The sequence below is a fragment of the Camelus ferus genome, chromosome 1, assembly GCF_009834535.1.
Source record: "Camelus ferus isolate YT-003-E chromosome 1, BCGSAC_Cfer_1.0, whole genome shotgun sequence".
Classification (NCBI taxonomy): domain Eukaryota; kingdom Metazoa; phylum Chordata; class Mammalia; order Artiodactyla; family Camelidae; genus Camelus; species Camelus ferus.
In genome coordinates, this window is record NC_045696.1 from 88,938,280 (window position 1) to 88,958,280 (window position 20,001).

Below are 20,001 nucleotides of genomic sequence, written 5' to 3' on the forward strand. Positions count from 1 at the left end.
TAATAGAGATATAGTCAGGAATTAAATAATTGTGCTTCCTCCCAGCTTTTCTGGTTTATAAGGCAACCAATTTCAAAAGTGCTTCATTGATATTTTTCTTAAAGATAACAAGATGTCTTTGTTTTTCATAGAGACTAGTATGACAAATGTGAATATAACAAAATTGGGGAGAGCTTTAGGAATGACTTAACCTTTACAAGAATGAAACTGCTTTAGGAAAAATGTGTAGGTAATTTTTAAACATTAATCTCTTATACCTGATAGTGATTGTGGATCCTCAAAATATTTTGAAATGTTTACTGGAGCGGCATTCATCTACTTGAGGCCTATAATAATGAAATGAGAGCTTGTCTTTTAATGATGATTTTGGTACTCACTGGTTTAGTTTTGGAACAGGGGAGAAATCTCATTGAAGGGAATTAACATTTTGAGCATCTACTGTGTATGCTTTTAATTGTATTCTCATTTCTCTTAATATTATAAGTAGGATTTTATAGAAGAAAAAACCTAGAGTTAAGGTAGCGTAACATTCAAGGAATGGTTTTAACTCAGGTGTGTTGAAGTCTATACTATGTGTACTATACTATATTACCTCCCTTTAACTTCTCTTAGCCTTAATACAGATCTCTAAGTTGATTAAAAAGTTATATATGAAAGCACCTAGCATAGCCCATGGGGTATAATACATATTCAGTAAGTGTTTCCATTCTTTACCAGAGGTATTTTTGGAAATTGTTTATCATTTGTGGACTTTAAACTAGAAAGCACAATCCATTTAGTTATGCTTTCCATTTAGGTTTTGTAAAACACAGAGATGAGGGAAATAACCTACAGATAAAATGAGACCAGTCCTTATATTGACACCTATAAAATAAGGACAATACATACATGCTTGTAATGGCCTTAGTTCAGCAGTTTTCAGAGCTTTGGGGCTCAAGACCCATTTATGTGGTTAAACATAAGGACCCTCAAAAGGCTTTATTTGGTAGTTTCTATCAGTATCAATTTTACCATTTTAGTAATTAAGAATTAAAAATATTAACTCATAAAAATAACAATAATAAAGCTGTTTTATATAAATAATTTCCAACGAAAAATACCTTATTTTCCAAAACCCAAAAAATTTGTTGAGAAGAATGGTCATGTTTAACTTTTTTTTTCAGGCCTCTTTAATGTTTGACTCAAGAAAGCTGAATTCTCATACATGTGTCTGAATTCAGCTTTTGTAATATGCTGTTTTGGTTGAAGTGTATGAAGAATATCCAACGTCACACAGTAGGTAGTTGAAAAAAGGAAGGAATGTTTAATAATAGCCTTTTCAGACAATTACAGAAGTTACTCTTTGATACACCATATCACACCATAAATGCCAAACTCCACAAATAGTAATATCTTAAAAGATAGTTGCAATGTGGAATTTGAAGCCACATTAGTAAACTTTTCTTACTCTGTTATGTTAAGATCCATTGGTTTGTCCTTCACTTGGAATATATCTTTTAACCAAGTCTGATTTTTGTATGTTGGTCATTTGGAAAGTATTAGTTCTCTGAGTTACGTAGATCTTCTAAATGCTGACACTTTTTTTTTTTTATACAGTGAAAATTCACAATTATTAGTGTCACCACATAGTTCATTAGAAGAATCTTAAATGTTGGGAATTTGTCAAACTTGCATTGGTAAATATAAGTTTTCCAAAATTCTTATTTTTACTGGAAAGCTCGAATTTTGTCATTAGCAACAAATACTGTAAGTTGTTTTCCTGGAAGCATAAGCTCACTTTGCTCATTTTTCTGAAAACATCTGCCAGACACTGTCTGAATAGCCATAATTTGTCTGTCAGTTCTTTCAAGTAAAAATGATGTTCCATGAAAAAAGTGGCTAGTTCAATTAGCAACTCAAACAGTCGCACAAATACTTTTTCCTGAGACAGTCATCCTACTGCAGAAGTGGGTATGCTATAGGAGTGTTTATGTGTAATCCCCATTTTATCACAAATTTTTAGAAAGAAAAGGCCAGTTTTTATTAAAAGTAATATATATATATATATTTTTTTTTTTTTCACTATTTCATAAAGAACATTCTCAAGTGAGCAGGCTTTTTTTTTTCCCCATCTGAAATACAGTGTTTACTAATACTGCTTGGTGACATTTCCTTTTGCCTTAATTCATACTAAATAAAACACCTGCAGTTTTACACACTGCATGCAGTGCAAAAGTTAACATAATAAAAAAGTATTAGTAGAAGTATTAAGAAAATAGTTTTAATCTTGTGGACCCTCTGAAAAGGTTTCAATGTCCCCACAGGTACCCACTGACCACACTTTGCGAAGCACTGTTTTTGTTTATTATGTTGTTTCTGTTATAGGTAGTTGTCACTTTTAATTAATAGAAGGCTCTTAAAAGGGTTTGTAGTATCATGGTTAAGTAACATGGACTATGTGGAGTCAGGTTTGAATTTGAACCCTAGTTCCTCTATCTAATCCCTCTCTAAACTATTAAAATGCTTAATAGTGCCTGGCATATAGTACATGTAGAGTGAATGGTGGATCTTTTTATTTCTACCAGCTTGCTACATCATACATAACATCCAAATAACCCCTGTGTTCCTTGTCAAAATAACATGTGTTTGCAGTTCCTTTTGTACCACTGTGTACCATAATTCAAATCACATCACATGAATTGGAAAAGGCTTCTTTTTCTCTTCGTTACCACTCAAGTGAAAGCCTACTTTCTCCAAAATAGTTCAAGCAAAATGTTGCAGAATTACTCGTTTCTGACTTCATTTCTTTAGTCCTGTGTTATAAGTAGGTTTAGTAAATACTTACGTAGATTTTGTACCTGTTTTCCCATAAGACTGTAAATTTAACCAGAAAATAGGTCTAAATCGTGCTATTTTGTACCCATAATGGAAAATGGTTTAAGGTCATAGATATTTGCTGATAGTACAAGATTAGCTTGATTATTTAAAATGGTAAACTATTTTCTTTTACTGTTTATTTACTATTAGGACAAAGTTTAATTAGCTATCACTTTTACCCTAAATTTAATTTACATTCAGCTTAATGTAAATTACATTTTCAATGACGGTGTGTTTTGGCAAACCTGAAATTTCATTAAAGTTTTCTTTACAAAGGTCGGACTTCTGAGATAATGTGATGTTTCATAATTTGGTGATAGACATTTTTAATATTACAAAACAAATCATGTTCTATTTCAGTTTACTCCTTTTTTAAATTTTTTTGTCAGTTTCCCTGTATGCTTATCTTTTTTTAAAATTGAAGAATAGTCAGTTTACAATGTTGTATTAGTTCTGGTGTACAGCATATATATATATGTTTTCATATTCTTTTTCATTATAGGCTATTACAAGATATTGAATATAGTTCCCTGTGCTATACAGTAAGTTTCCTAGTCTTTGAATAAAAGCTTTAGTTGTCCAGTATCTACTCTTTTTTTTTTAATTTATTTTATTAAATTTTGGGGGGAGGTAATTAGATTTATTCATCTATTTAATGGAGGTACTGGGGCTTGAACCCAGGACCTCATGCATGCTAGGCATGCCCTATACCACTGAGCTATACCCTCCCCCCAGTATCTACTGTTAAGACTTGTTTTAGTTTTATGGAATGTCTTTGTAGTTATTTAAAGTGTTACATAAACTTAGTTACAGTAATTGTATCCTGAAAGCCCTACAGCTAGTCTCTACCTGGTTGTATTAAATAACTATCGTATTTGCTACCCATCCTACCTATTGCCATCCTCTTTAGCTACTTTCAGTTATTGCAGGTACAGGGAAAAAAGCAAAATAATGTCTTAAGATTTTCAAATAATTGTTACATTATTCTTGGTACTTTAGTATGTATGAAACCCAGTAGTTTCTGGCTCTCCTTAGAATAGTGGCTTTAAATGTCATAAATGCTTTTCCCATAATGTTAATATTAAAAGTTAGGTCTGATAGCTTTCGGCCAAAAGAGTTGATTTTTTAAATATTATGAGATTGTGTTTTAGGAAACAAAAACTCAAATTAGTCTAAGCATTATGAGAGAATCTGGCTTTCATAACCCAGTAAGTTCAGAGCCATACCTCGTGTAATAGAGTTCTAGTGAAAGTTTGGGGAGAATTCTGATTGATCAAGATTTGATTGCATGCTTAAACCTTAATCACTGTGGGCAGAGGAATATGGTTCTGTGATAGGCCAGCACAAGGTCATGTGCCATGTGTCCAGTTGTGTGTGTGTTTGATGGGGAAGGGTGTTGATACCTCCATTTAAACCACAGGTTTGCAAAAAAATAAGTGAGTTACCTGTTAAAGTAAGAAAAAAAAGAAAAGAAAAAGCCTATTGAAGACAATTATAAAGCACTACCATCTAATACAGATGTAGAATGTTTTCTTATTTTGCCTTTGATTATTATGTGGAGATGTTCACAAGTATATTTACAGATTGAGTTCATTGGGGTTTTTGTTGTTTTTAATTTATTGTTTTAACTGAAACATAGTTTACAATATTGTGTTAATTTCTGGTGTACAGCATAGTGATTCAATTGTATGTATATACATTCCTTTTCATATTCTTTTGCACTATAAGTTATTAAAAGGTATTGAATATAGCTCCCTGTGCTATACAATAGGACTTTGTTGTTTATTTTATATATAGTAGTTAGTACCTGCAAATCTTTAACTCCCTATGTATCCCTTTCCCCTCTGGTAACCACAAGTTTGTTTTCTATGTCTGTGAGTCTGTTTCTGTTTTATAGGTCACTTCATTTGTATAATTTTTTTAGATTCCACATATAATATGGTATTTTTCTTTCTCTTTCTGGCTTACTTCACTTAGTATGACAGTCTCCAGGTCCATTCATGATGCTGCAGATGGCATTATTTTATTCTTTTTTATGGCTGAAGAGTATTCCATTGTATGTCTATATATACACACACATACATATACACACACACAACTACAGCTTCTTTATTGAATAGTCTGTCAGTGGGTATTTAGTTAGCTTCCATGTCTTGGCTATTGTAAATAGTGTGCTGTGAACATTGAGGTGCATGTATCTTTTCAAATTAGAGTTTCCTTCGGATATATACCCAGGAGTGGGATTGCTGGATCATATGATAAGTCTATTTATACTTTTTGAGGATCTCCATACTGCTTTTCATAGTGGCTGTACCAAACTACATTTCCACCAGCAGTGTAGGAAGTTTCCCTTTTCTCCACACTCTGTCCAGCATTTATCATTTGTGGACTTTTTAATGATGGCCATTCTGACTGGTGTGGGTGATACCTCATTGTAGTTTTGATTTACATTTCTCTGATGATTACCGACATTGAGCATTTTTTTCATGTGCCTATTGGCCGTTTGTATGTCTTCATTGGAGACATGTCTGTTTAGGTCTTTTGCCCATTTTTTAAAATTGATTTGTTTGTTACTGAGTTGTGTGAATTGTTTGTATTTTCTGGAAATTAAGCCCTTGTCAGTAGCATCATTTGCAAACATTTTCTCCCATTCTGTAGGTTGTCTTTTTGTTTTGTTTATAGTTTTCTTTGTTGTGCAAAAGATTATAAGTTTGAGTAGGTCCCATTTGTTTATTTTTGCTTTTATTTCTATTGCCTTGGTAGACTGCCCTAGGAGGACATTGCTACAGTTTGTATCATAATATATTTTGCCTGTATAATCTCTTCTAGGTATATGGTGTCTTGTCTTATGTTTAAGTCTGTAACCCATTTTGAGTTTATTTTTGTATAGTGTGTGAGGGTGTGTTCTAACTTCATTGATTGACATGTGGCTGTCTAGCTTTCCCAACACTACTTGCTAAAGAGACTGTCTTTTCTCTGTTGTATATTCTTGCCTAATTTGTTGAAGATGAATTGACCGTAGGTGTGTGGGTTTATACCTGGGCTCTCTGTTCTGTTGCATTGATCCATAATATGTCTTTTTTTGTGTCAGTACCATGCTGTCTTGATTATTGTAGCTTTGTAGTATTGTCTGAAGTCTGGGTAGAGGGTGGTTATTCCTCCAGCTTTGTTCTCTTTCTTCACTATTGCTTTGGCAGTTCTGGGTCTTTTGTGATTCCATATAAATTTCAGGATTATTAGTTCTAGTTCTGTGAAAAATGTCCTGGATAATTTGATAGGGATTGCATTAAATCTGTGAGTTCTTTGTTGATCAGCCGTTTTCTCAAACATCTTATATCAGCATGTTCACATTTTTTTCTCTTAATAACTTGAATAATTTTTCCCAATTCCCTTTTGTTCTCCAGCTTTAAAACAGTAACAGTATTATTTTTAAATGGTGAAAAAACTTAGGGCCAATAAACAAATAAAAAATATGATCAGTATCATTAGTTACTAGGTTCAAAACCATGATGAGATACCACTTCATACCTACCAGCATGACTATAACCAAAAAGATGGATAATAACAAGTGTTGGTGAGGATATGGAGAAAGTGGTACCCTCATTCATGGCTGATGGGATTGTAAATGGTACAGCCACTTTGGAATGCAGTTTGGCAGTTCCTCAAAAAGTTAAACAATTAACATGTGACCCAGCAGTTCTAGACATAAACCCAAGAGAATGCTTGGGTTTGAAAACAAGCATCTGCACCAAAACTTGTACATAAATGTTCATGGTAGCATTATCTATAATATGTAAAACATGGAAACAACCTACATGTCCATCAAGTGATAAAACAAAATGTGGTATATGCATACAATGGAGTATTATTCCACCATAAAAAAGAATGAAGTACTGCTACATGCTGCAACTTGGATGAACCTTGAAAACATTATGCTGCCTGAAAGAAGCCAGTCACAGAAGATCACATGTTCTGTAATTCCAATTATATGAAATGTCCAGGATAGGCAAATCCAAAGAGACAAAGTTGATTAATGGTTGCCAAGGCCTGGGACAAGGAGGAGATGGAAAATGACTGCTTAATGGATATGGGGCTTTGTATGGTGAAGAAAATGATCTGGAGTTAGATAGTGGTGATTGATGTGAAACTCTGTAAATATACTAAAAACTACTGAATTGTACACTTTACATGGGTGAAGTGTATAATATGTGAGTTATATCTAAATAAAGTTGTATGTTTAAAAAAAGAAACAATGACAAAACTTAATTGAGAAAAACAAGTAGGGATTATAGCAGCTTTCTGATACCTAAGGGTCACAGGTGAACTCTTGGCAGCTCTTTTTCCACTTCTTCATCTACCCTTCCCTGTATTGAATTCATTTGTTCAGCAAATATTTATTCAGCTTCTGTGCCTGAAGTTCAGTTGTAAGCAGTGAGTCTAGGACAATAACACACGCTGAATTCCTATTCTCATGGTTTTAAATTCTAACAGGTCAGGATTTCTCAGATCCTGCTGTAGACTGACCCTGTGGGGTTATTCAACCACTGTGAGCTAGTGTTGTAGTAAATCCCTTATCTTTTTTTCCTAAAGTCAACTTTATAATAAATAATACACCTCAAATTTGAAGAGAAAGGACATCCTAAATGTTTGGCATCCAGTAACTTTTCCCTGGTGATTTGTGGAAAAGCTTGATTTTTAGAATGAGAAGACTTAGGATTGTATCTCATTAGATATATGCCATTAGTAAAGTTTTACAATAATTGTTTTTTAGCCTCCATTTCTGTACAGTTAGAATCCCACTTTAGCAGATACTTGTTTTGATTAAGCTTTTAAGAATGCCGGGAATACCCTTATTCAGCCTATGTCAGGTAAGGGTGGGGTGCTAGAAAATTAAAGAACAAATTCTCACATTATCCAGAATACTTCAGGTAGGAGTGTCTTGATGGTAGGAATTCATGAAACTTTGCTCTACTGCTCTGCCAGCCACTAGTTCTACTAAATTTTATTTTTCCTAGATAATGACTCTTTTAGTCTTTATGTAATTTTTGTGTTAAATTACTGAGAGAATCTGCTTGATCTGATAAGCTCTGCACAAACTGAGGCAGATTATGGATTGGCTTTTCCCCTTCACCCTAACCACCCCAAGCTGAGGTATGAGGAAGAGAGGGTGTCACCTGTTAAGGAATATCCTTTACCTGCTCCTGCAAAAATATCCCTAGAAAGAGAAGTTTGATTAGATAAGCTTTTAAGTATGGCATTATTTAGTTAATGTCACTTCATTCTTAATTTTCTTCTCACTATTAAAATCTGGAGCAAATCATTATCTCATCTCCACAGTGGCTGCCTTATTTCTCTAATTCATAAAATAACCAGCATGGTTCTTTTAAAAAATAATGTAAATCAAATCATGTTCCTCCTCTGCTTCCGTTGCATCCCACCACATTTAGCTTTCAAACCCCTTTCTGAGACCTTCAAGGCCTTGTCATATCTGGTCTCTGTCTACTTCTCCTACCTCTCTCACTTTATTGTCTCCCTTTACTATACTCTCATTCATCTTTTAATTTCTCTAACTCTTACACATGCTTTTTCTTCTTCAGGCCCTTCACACTTGCTCTGTCAGAATGCCCTCCCCACTTCCTTTACTTTCCATCCCTTTTCCTTCACCTGCCTAGTTATTTCTCATCTTTTGACTCTTCAATATCATTTAGTTAGTGAGGCCATCCCTGAACAAGCTAACTGAAAGTTAAATTCCTCTGTTGTTTTCCTTAAGAACATTTATGATAATTTTTTAGTGTATTAACTCAATGTTAATTTCTCCCATCACACTATATGCTCCCTGAGAGTATGGACCTTGTCTATTTTGTACACCACTCTATTCTTCTCATCACAGAGCCTGGGATATGAGTAGCACTGAAGTAAATACTTGAGGGAATCAGATGAAACTTTAAAAAACAAAAAAAGGCATGTACTTTGATGATTAGAATTAGTGACAAAATCAGATTTTTTTAAATCAAGTTAATTTTTTTCTCTTGAAATGGTAATGGCATGGTAATTGTGGAAATTTTTTAGAAAAATGGAAAAATAAAATATTCCTCCATAACCTTACTGCTGTTAATCTTTTGGAATATTTCTTTTTTCTTACATACATTTTTCAAATATATTTGGACTTAATTTGGGTTCCCATGAGAATAACTCATAGTAAAACACAACAGCGTTTCTCAACCTTGGCACTGTTGACATCTTGGACCAGATAATTCTTTGTTGTGGGAAACTTCCCTGTGCATTGGAGGATGTTTAGCAACATCCCTTGCCTCTGCCCATTAGATGTCAGTAGCACGCTCCACCTCCAAGTTGTAACAACCAAAATTGTCTCCACAAATTGCCAAATGTCCCTTGAGTGGCAAAATCACCCCAGATGAGAACCATTGGGATGCAGTTGGTAGACTTCTCAGAATGCCATGGCTGTTTTCACTTTTCAGCTCAGAAACCTTCAAAGGATTCTTGTCTCTAAGAGTCAGTGAAAATTTCTTAATAAGCTAGATATTTTCAGGCTGTTGGTTCAGTTCTGAAGATATTTGAGTGTTGCATAAACGCTAGTGAAAAAGTGAACACTAAAGTATCTGACCAGATTCTTACCTTTTTAGTTTATATCTCCTCCATCCATATGACTTCATCTCAGACTTTCCTCCCACTTCAGGAAGGTAAACCCACCTTACATTTAACAATCAGTTCTGCCTTTCTGTTTTTGCTTTTATTGGGTCTCTCCTGGAAAAACCTTACAGTCTTCCCTTACCTTACTCTTTCTTATTTACATTTCCAGGTTGAACTTAAGCTTCCATGCTTCAGTTAAGTTTTCCCTATTCACCAATTCATACTGATCATTCCTTTATTGAACTCTTATTAGAGTGAGTAGTTATTTATGTACCCATATTTTGGTGTTTCCTCATATAAGATAATGTTTTTACTTGTCATGTGTTTATAGAGAAAAGAGTATTGCAAAAGGATGTATATGAGTCATACACCCACAAATCAGATAACATAGATGAGATTCATAAATTCTTAGAAACTCACAACCTATAAGACTGAATCATGAAGAAATAGAAAATGTGAACAGATCAGATCTGCAGCTAATGTGGAGACTGAATCAGTAATCAAAAATCTCCCAACAAAGAAAAGCCCAGGACTAGATGGCTTCACTGGTGAATTCTACCAAACATTTAAAGAAGAATTAATACCAGTCCCCCTCAGACTCTTCCCAAAAACTGCAGATAAGGGAATACTTCCAAGCTTATTATATGAGGCCAGCATTATTGTGGTACAAAAACTAGACAAAGACACTACGAGAAAACTGCAGACCAATATCCCTGAAAATGTTGCCGAAATCCTCAATAAAATACTAACAAACTGTATTCAACAGCATAGGAAAATAATTATACAGCATAACCAAATGGGATTTATTCCTAGAATGCGAGAACAGTTCAATATATGAAACTCAATCAGTGTAATAAACCACATTAACAGAATGAAAGACAAAAACCACATGATCTTAATTGTTGCAGAAAAAGCACTTGATAAAATTTAATACCCTTTCATGATTAAAAAAAAAAATTCAACAAACTAAGAATAGAAGGAAACTACTTTAACGTAATAAAGACCAAAAATAAGGCTTTAGCAGACAACATACTCAATGGTGAAAGACTGAAAACTTTTCCAGTAAGATCAGGAAAAAGACAAGAGCACCCACATTTACCAGGTCTGTTCACCATAGTACTGAAAGTCCTAGCCATAGTCCTGAAATTAGGCAAGGAGACCTTTTGTTTAAAGGTATCCAAGTTGGAAAGGAAGAAGTAAAATTATGTTTGCAGATCACATGATCTTATATGTAGAAAACCCTAAAGATGCCCACAGAAAAGAAGCTGTGATAAGTAGTAAATGGTTCAGCAAAGTTGGAGGATATAAAATCAACATACACTAACAAGGAACAACCTGAAGTGGAGCCTGAAAAGGAAATTGAGAGACATACTTGTTTACAATAGCATCAAAAGGTATAAAATACTTAGGAATAAAACTAACTAAAGAGGAGAAAGACTTTTACACTGAAAACTGTAAAACATCGCTGAAATAAAGAGAACACAACATAACTGCAAACACATACTGTATTCATGTATTGAAAGACTATTGTTACACGTCAGTACTAACTAAAGCAATCTATAGATTTAACGCAATCTCTATCAGAATCCCAATCACATTATTTGTAGAAATAGAAAAATCTATCCTAAAATTTATATGGAATCTCAAAGGACCCTAAATAGCCAAAAGCAATCTTGAAAAAGAAGATAAAGTTGGAGATCTCATACTTCCTGATTTTAAAACTTACCAAAAAACTACAGTAATCAAAACTCTGATATTCTCATAAAGTCAGACATATAGACCAATGGAATAGTATAGGGAGTCCAGAAATAAGCCCTTGTATATATGGGCACATGATTTTTGATAAGGGTGCCAAGACCATTCATTGGGAAAAGGACAGTGTTTTCAACAAATGGTGCTGGGAAAATTTGATATCCACAAGCAAAAGAATAAAGTTGAACCCTTACCTAACACCATATGTAAAAATTAACTCAAATGGATCAAAGGCCTAAATGTAAGACCTAAACCAATAAAACTCTTAAAAGAAAACATTACAAAAGCTTCATGATACAGATTTAGCAGTGATTTCTTGAATATGACCTCAAAAGCATAGGTAACAAAATAAAAAATAGATAGATGGGACTGTATAAAACTTTAAGACTTCTATACATCAAAGGACCCAGTAAACATAGTGAAAAGGCATCTGACAGAATGGGAGAAAATACTTGCACATCTAATACATGGTTAATATCCAGGATATATAAAGGACTCTACAACTCAACAACACAAAAATTATTTTATTATTTTAAAATGGGCAAAGGATTTGAATAAGTATTTTTCCAAAGAAGATATGCAAATGGCCAACAAGCATTTGAAAAGATGCTCAACATCACTAGTTATTAAGGAAATGCAAATCAAAACCACAATGGGATACTACCTCATATCCATGAAGATGACTACTAAAAAAGACAAAACCCCCCCCAAAAAAAAACTCAAATAATAAACATTTATGAAGATATGGAAAATTGGTACCCTGATACATTGTTGGTGAGAATGCAAAATGGTGCTTCCGCTATGGAAAATGATATGGTGATTCCTCAAAAAATTAAAAATAGAATTACTATATAATTCAGCAGTTCCACTCCTGGGTATATACCCAAAAGAATTGAAAGAGACTTGAAAGATATTTGTACACATCATATTCATAATAGTATCATTTACAGTAGTCAAAAGATGGAAGCAAACCAAGTAGCCCTCAATGGAGGAATAAAATGTGGTATGTGTATACAATGGGATATTATTCATACTTAAGAAAGGAAGTTCTGGCACATATTACAATGTGGATGAATATTCAGGCCATTATGCTTAGTTACAAACAGCAAATATTGTATGAGTCCACATATTAGGTACTTAGAATAGTGAAATTCATAGAAACAGAGAGTAGCTTGATGGTTGCCAGGGGAATAAGGAAATAGGGAGTTGTTAATGGGTATAGGGTTTCAGTTTGTTGAGATGAAAAGAGTTCTGTACATTGAATGCACGACAGTGTGAATGTACTTAGCACTACTGAACTCTGCACTTAAAAGTGATTAAGATGGTATAATTTAACATTATTTTTCTAATAAAAGTTGTTAATTGAAAAATGATTAAGGTAGTAGATTTTATGTGTATTTATCACCATTTAAAAGAAAGGAAAAAAACACTTGAGAACCAGTATTGGTGAGGACTCAGACCAGTGGGAGCTCATTTGCTGCTGGTGATAATACAGATTGGTGCAGCTTCATTGAAAGACAGTTTGGCAGGGTTTCTTATGACACTGAACATATTCATACCATACAATTCATTCATTACACTTTGATATTTATGCAAAAGAAGGTAAATAAACTAGTACATTCAAGATAATGGAATATTATTCAGCATCAAGAAGAAATGTTCTGTCAAGCTATGAAAAGGAATGGAAGAAACTTAAATATATACTTTTAAGTGAAAGACACCAATCTAAAAAGGCTACATTTGTCAAAACCTGTAGAATTACCCTACTGTAAACTATGGACTTTAGGTGATAATGATGTGTCATAAGTTTGTCATCTGTCACAGTGGTACCACTCTAGTACAGGATGTTATAGTGGAGGAGGGGCAGGGAACATGTGGGAACTCTGTACTTTCTGTTCAGTTTTTCTGTGGACTTAAAAGTGCTATAAAGTTTATTTTAAAAAAAGATACATATAGCATAATATTATGTTAAAATGTTAAATATATAAAACTATTACAGGTGTGTTGATATATAGTCAAAACACCCACGAGAATTGTTTGAGAAAAGTAGTTGCTTCTGGAGAGGCAGAAGGGGAAGGGAGGAAGAGGGTTGAGATTGGAGGAGTGAGATTTTAGCAGTATCTATAACACTTTGAAATTTTTGTTTCTTTAAAAAATAAAACATATGTGACAAAATAGTGACACTTACCAATACATGAGTGTATTAGGATTTTCTGTACTTTGTATATTTGACATTTTGTGGTTGAAGTTTTTTTTTTAAATTTTTTATTTTGGGGGGGGGTCATTAGATCTATTTATTTATTATTCATTTTTTAAAATTGAGGTACTGGAGATTGAACCCAGGAGTTAGTGCATGCTAAGCATGTGCTCTATCACTTGAGCTATAACCCTCCCCCTGTCTTTTTTTTTTTTTTTTTCATTCTTTTAGAAGTGGTTAATATATATGTTAAAACGTAGTCTCCTTCATTGACTGCATTGATAGAAGAGGAACCCTTATGGCCAGTTTACACAAATTTAGTCAGTCTTGTCCCAGAAATCCTATGTCCTAGTCAGAAATGGGACTGCCTGCAGAGTGGCTTAGGAGAACAAGGAAGGGCTAAAGACTGGGCTTTGTTTTCATTCAGAGAAATCTGTGTTTTGTAGATACCAGAGTTCACCTTTAGTTCTGTGACTTAATTCAGATACAGTACTATAGTACAGTCAGTGAGATGTGGGTTAGCAACTCTGGATCTTGAATAGTATTTTTCATCGTGTAAATGTCCAGGAATGGGAATAAATGGTAACAGACACAGACCAGAATTCACAGGGGGGAAAATACTGTTTCTATGATGATGGGCCATATTACTTTACAAAGTATACAGTAATCTGATGATTCTTAGCCTTCATCTTATTTGACCTATCAGCTCCATTAGATGTAGTTAATTTTGTATACTTCCTTGAAAAATAATTTTTTAACTTTATCCCATGTTTGCACAGATTCCTATTGCCTTTCATCTTACTAACTGTTACTTCTTAGTCTTATACCTCTTAATTTTTTGAATACCTAGTTATGCTCACTCCATAGACAATCTTATCATATCACCTGGTTTTAAACACGGTTTATACACAGCCAACTTTCTAAATTGATACTTTCAGTCTTAACCTTGTCCTTGAACCCCAGGATCAACTGACTGCTTGGTATCTCATTTTGATCCATTATGAGCCTATTCAACTTAGCATGTTCAAAAGTGATACTACCCCCAAACCTGCTAATCATTCAGTCTGCCCATCTCAGTAGATTGTAGTTCTTTCTGTTACTTGGACCAAAAACCTTTAAAGCCCTCATTGTTTCTTCTCTTTCATAATCCATTAGCAAATTTTGTAGGTTCTGTCTTCAAAATATATACAGAATCCACATCTCGTGATTTCCACTGCTATCACTCTGCTCCAACCTATTATCTGTTACCTGGATTATTACAGTTATAGTATATTCCCAAAACAACGGCTGGAATGATTCTAAGTCAGAGTATGTCTCCTTTGCTCAAAACTCATCAGTAGCTTTCTCTCTCACTGAGAGTGAATGCCAGTATCTTTACAGTGGCCATCCATTTCCTACTGCTCTTTGTTCATTGCATGTCAGCCACCTGGACTCTTTGCCTTTTCCTTTTCTCTCATGTCTGGTCCTTTTTTACTCTCTAATTACTCTTCCTTTTGAATACTTTCTGCCAAATATCCACATGGCTTGCTCACTCATCTTAAGGTTTTTACTTCTCGGCTTTATATGTTTCTCTCTAACATTTATCACTGTCTAACAGACTATGTATTTTAGTTTTATTGTCTTTCCCCACAGTAAAACGTAGATTCCATGAAGATAGATTTTTGTCCTTTTGTTCCCTGCTGTGCCTTAATGCTGAGAACAGTTTGTCATATATAGTGGCCAGTAATCATTTGTTGGATGAATGACTGGCTTTCTGTGTAGATGTACACATCTGTTTAGTATGTGAGCGTAATTAAGAGTTAATGCTTCACAAATGGTGCTTTAGTAAAGTAATTCAGTGATTTGCCTTTTAATGAGGAGTTTTCTGTTGCCATTGTAGAAGTCTTTGAACATAAGTTCACAAAAAAAGCTAGTATTTTTTAAATTTTTGAGGGAAAAGTAACTTATTTGAAGAGACATATAACAGAAGCAGACCTAGAATGAAAAAGTAGTGTGTTAGTATAAAGAACATTGGACTAAGGCCAGGATAATCTGAACCTTGCTATTCTTGGGCAAGTCACTGGGCTTTCTGTACAAAATGAGATAGTTTAAATGATTTCTATTTTTTCCAGTTGCAAAATCCTGCAGTGCTATTTGTGTAGATTTTTCTGTAACAAAACCATGAATTTGAATTATGTTCATATATGTATATAACATACAAGGAAAATATTCCTTGATCTCTTGCTTTTCCTGTTTTGCTTTAATCTGATACTGTTTTGTAAATGGAAAAATAAATTGGTTTTCTAATCTGAGAATGCACCAGATAAGCAGAGATAGCAGATTTCTTCACTGGTAGTAAAGCTTGAGTTGTGTTGACTTCCTTAATTTGGTTGAATCTCATTTATTTCTTGTTCTTTGTAATTTTTCCCAGTGTCTTTCCCATGTATTGAGCTTCCTACAACCTGTCATTCAGTCAGTTCCTGAAATTGTATTTCTTCTGTAAAGTACTCAAAAACATTTGAAGATAAATGATCATTCTTGCCAGGATTTGATTGGTCTCATTCTAAAAGTGAAGGGAGTACCTTCCCTTTTGCTCATTATAAAACTCAAATATGTATTTGATTAGTATAACAGGTTTCTTTATACTTTGTTCTTAATCATTTTCTATAAGTGATTCTGAAACTTCACCTTGCAGCATTTCCCATCTCTGAGAAGGTGGTTATATGTGTCTCACCAAACTTATGGTCATTTCTTAACATTTTTCTTTCCCTACCAATTACATGCTCATCAGCAACACACATGCACAGACACACACACATATACTCAGAGTTCATTTGTTTGGTGATTATCTGTTACCAAATCTAGCTATTGAAAACTCTAAGATTTCTATGTCCTTTTAACATTTGCAGCATAATTTAAGGGAAAAAAAAGATGCAAAATGTGAAAACACTGAGCAACTATACCAGAGCCACAAAATACTTCATTATTTACAATTTTGAGCAATGGCCTTTTCAGGATTCTGAGCATAGAAGTTATTGCCATGTGTAGTAACTTGTACAAATGGCAGTTAAATGTTTTTGTGACAACATTGTTTTTTGAAGTTGATAAAATTGATAATTTTGAGGAATAAAAGATGTTAAAATCCCCTGACTCTACAGATGAAGAAATTAATGCCCATAAACATGGTAACTTGCCTAAGATTGCATTGATTGAAGGTAGAACTGGGACTAGTAGCCATATACCAGTAGAGTAGTGTTTAGTCATGGTAGTAACTCATCTTGGGGGGAGACGACGTGTATGTATGCATGTATTTTCTCCTCCTATATTTTATATATATATATACACACACGCACATACACACATAGCCCTTGTACAAGATGGGTAAATATAGAAAACTTTGGAAACTTAACTTTTTCCTCTTCTTCTTATCTTTATTTTCTAACTTTTCCAAACAGACGTGTCTAACTTTTGAATTTAATGCATTTTCCTATTGTTTGAATATTGAATAGTTAGTGAAACTCTACTGTAATTCCATTCCTTAGAGTTAACAACTGTTAACAGTTTCTTACATTTTTTGTGATTTTTAAAAAAATTACATTCATATACTAATACATTAAGTTTCAGTGCTTATAATTTACATGTAGATCATTTTAAAGTATGGTGTCTGTAGCCTAGAATTATTTAAAATTGCTCCAAAAGTTTGTGAAGGTTAAATCTGGCCTCCTACTATGAGTTTTCTTTCAGATTTCTCTTATACTCATCTCCATTAATCTTTTTACTTGTCAGAGATGAAGAACTTGATTCTGTTTATGAAGACTTTTGCCTGTTACTAGTAGTGCTAATTAGAATTTTTCTCTACTACTGCTACCATTAGTAAGTACTATCTCTGAGAAATAAATCCACAGTTTGAGCAAGCATTTAATCTTAAGCATTTAAAACTTTATTGTCATAAATGTAAATTTTAAATTCATTTGTTAATTACATGCAATTTGACAACATGTATACTATTTGGCAAAGTCATAAATAAGCATCATAATGACTGCTGCTGGAGAGATCAAGAATGGAGATGAAAGGAGGGAGAAATAGGTAAAGAATGGGAGAACAGATTTTTGTAGTTATTTATTTTTAGCATTTGTTTTACTATATTTATTGGGTTAAATAGCTATTGTACTTATCAGATATGTGTATATAACTTCTTAAAAACTGCCAAATTGAGATAAAACTCACCTTGTGTAAAACTCACCCATTTTAAATATACAATTAAATGATTTCTAGTAAATTTTCAGAGTTGTGCTTACATTACTACAGTCCAGTTTTAAAATATCTCATCACTTCACAAAAGATCTTCTCCTTGTTTAATTTTTTTCTTTTTTGTGCTTTTACCTAAATATCAATATTCCTAGGGTATAAATGACAGGCTGGATGAAATAAAATCAGACTATTCTGTTCCTTATCCTTTGGATGACTAACTTTAGAATTTTCTTTAAACATTTTTCTCTAGTGAGACTTACTGAGTCCTTACTGATCTAAACCCTAACTTTTTACTCAAGAAAACTAGAAAATTTAAATCATTCTGTTTCATACAGTATATTATTTACATCATCATATCTTAAAATTAGTAGTTTTTAAAGTTTTAAAGAAAACTGTATATTGATTAAAAAGTGACTTAGAAATTAAGTAAAAAGAACTATATACTCTACACCCAACCAGAGCAGAGAAAGTGTTTAATCCCTAGAACCTAGTACAGTAATGGACACATAGTAATTATTTGTTAATTTTAAAAATCGACATTCCTTTTAAAAGTATCATTCGGTGTTCTGTAAGATTCATATGTTTTGAATTTTTTGACAATTTCTTGCCTCCTTTTGCCAGAATTTAGAATTTTGAAGCTATATTACAAGCAAAGAAATATAAAAATTCTGGGCAATCAGCTTGAACTCTACTCTTTATTCAGTACCCCCACCCTTTACAGCCTTTGTCCTTTGGATAGTCTTTGGCCTATAAATAAGCCGTTGGTCAGTTTGGCAGCCTTTTGAAATTCTTCGGCAGCTTACTGCATCAGTGTAGGTCATGTGAATCCGCAATTAATGTTTTTGCATATAGTATATAAAAACCCTGTTTTTTAAGATAAGGAAAGATTTAGAAAAAGAAACCTTACATACCCCTTTAATGGGACCCCCAGAGAAATAAAAGTCCTTGATTTGAGATGGGGTTGTGCCTTGAAAATGTCCAAATATATAATGCCACTTTTAAGGCATTTATTTTTTGCAATAAAAAACATGGCAAATGCTGTCAGGCTGGTGCATCTGATGTCTTTCTACTATTTCATTCAATCTTCACCTTGGAGGCAACAGCTTTCTGTCAAGAGAAGAAAACTTTCTTGCTCTATAAGAAAGAGATTGTCAGTTCTCTCATTTTGCAAATTAAGTTTCTGTGGGCAATAATAGCCCAAAGCTTATGTCACAAATACAGTGTCAAATTGGTTTGATAAATCCTTTATTACAAATGATTAGAAACTTCAAATTTAATAAATAAGATATACTAAAATGGGAAAAAGTTTTGTGGTACAAATATTTATGTAAATATGTAGCATTTGTTTATAATTTATTAATAGTTTGCTTTAGTAAAAAGAAGTTAAAGCCCATTTATTATACCTTAATCCCATTTCTTTAGATGCGGGGTTTTATTTAACTAATGCAAATTTATTAGACTACAAATAATCTCTGTCAGAAGTCAACCTATTATTGAACAAATCTTTTAAGTAGTACATTTTACAGATTTTATTTTCTGTATATGAGACACAGGACATAGTTTTTGGTATTGTCACTTACTTGAGTTGCTTGTTAGTTTTGTATTATGATACAGTGAAAGCCCACTGTCTCGATAATAGTACTTTTGCTTTAATATGAAACACAGGCTCTAAAATTGGCTTGAACTCTGACTTTAAAACTTGCGGGAGACAATATGGCTTAGGGGTTAATTGGCTTTGTATGAGGCTGTCTGAATTCTAATCCTGGCTGTCCCATTTCTAGCTATGTAGCATTGGCCAAGTAATTCAACTCTCTAAGCCTTAGTCTCCTTATTTCTAAAAAGAAAGAAATGTTTCTTCTTCTTACCTCTTAAGGCTGTAATGATTAAACCATAGGGAAAATTGAAACTCTTATTGTAATACCTGGCTAATTTATTTCATTCATTTCAAGCCTGTTTTATTAGCATTTTTAAATTGAGTCTTGGTATTTTTAAAACCCATGTCTGTACCGAAGTTTGAATGATCACTTAAACAAAGATGGAATAAATTGGTTTGGTCAAAAATTGAGGTAAAGATTTCTGCACATATAAGTATACCAGTATATTTTGAGAAGGAATAGTTCTTATTCCTCATGTTATTCCTTATAGATAGAAAATACATTCTAGTGGGGAGAGGGATAATAAATAAAGTTATATATAGTATGTTAGAAAGTGGTAAGTGGTATGGAGAAAATATGGCAGAGAAGCTCAGTAGAGAGTATCCAGACACATAGTCCCTGGATAGTTAGGAAGAGGAAGACCTCACCACGAAGGGACGT

At 33.4% G+C, this 20,001-nt stretch overlaps 1 protein-coding gene across 3 annotated transcripts in view; it reads left to right on the forward strand.

Moving 5' to 3' along the window:
* Positions 1 to 20,001, forward strand: part of KPNA4 (karyopherin subunit alpha 4) — a 54,044-nt gene that overhangs the window by 4,835 nt on the left and 29,208 nt on the right. Inside the window, exon 2 of one of the 3 annotated variants that reach the window (XM_032485197.1) lies at positions 3,359 to 3,398. The exons of 1 other annotated variant lie outside the window; for it this stretch is intronic. The gene's annotated coding sequence lies outside the window, so the exon portion shown is untranslated. Of the gene's footprint in view, positions 1 to 3,358; positions 3,399 to 17,221; positions 17,309 to 20,001 lie in introns of all 3 variants that reach the window. One more of the 3 variants, XM_032485206.1, reaches the window with a different exon arrangement.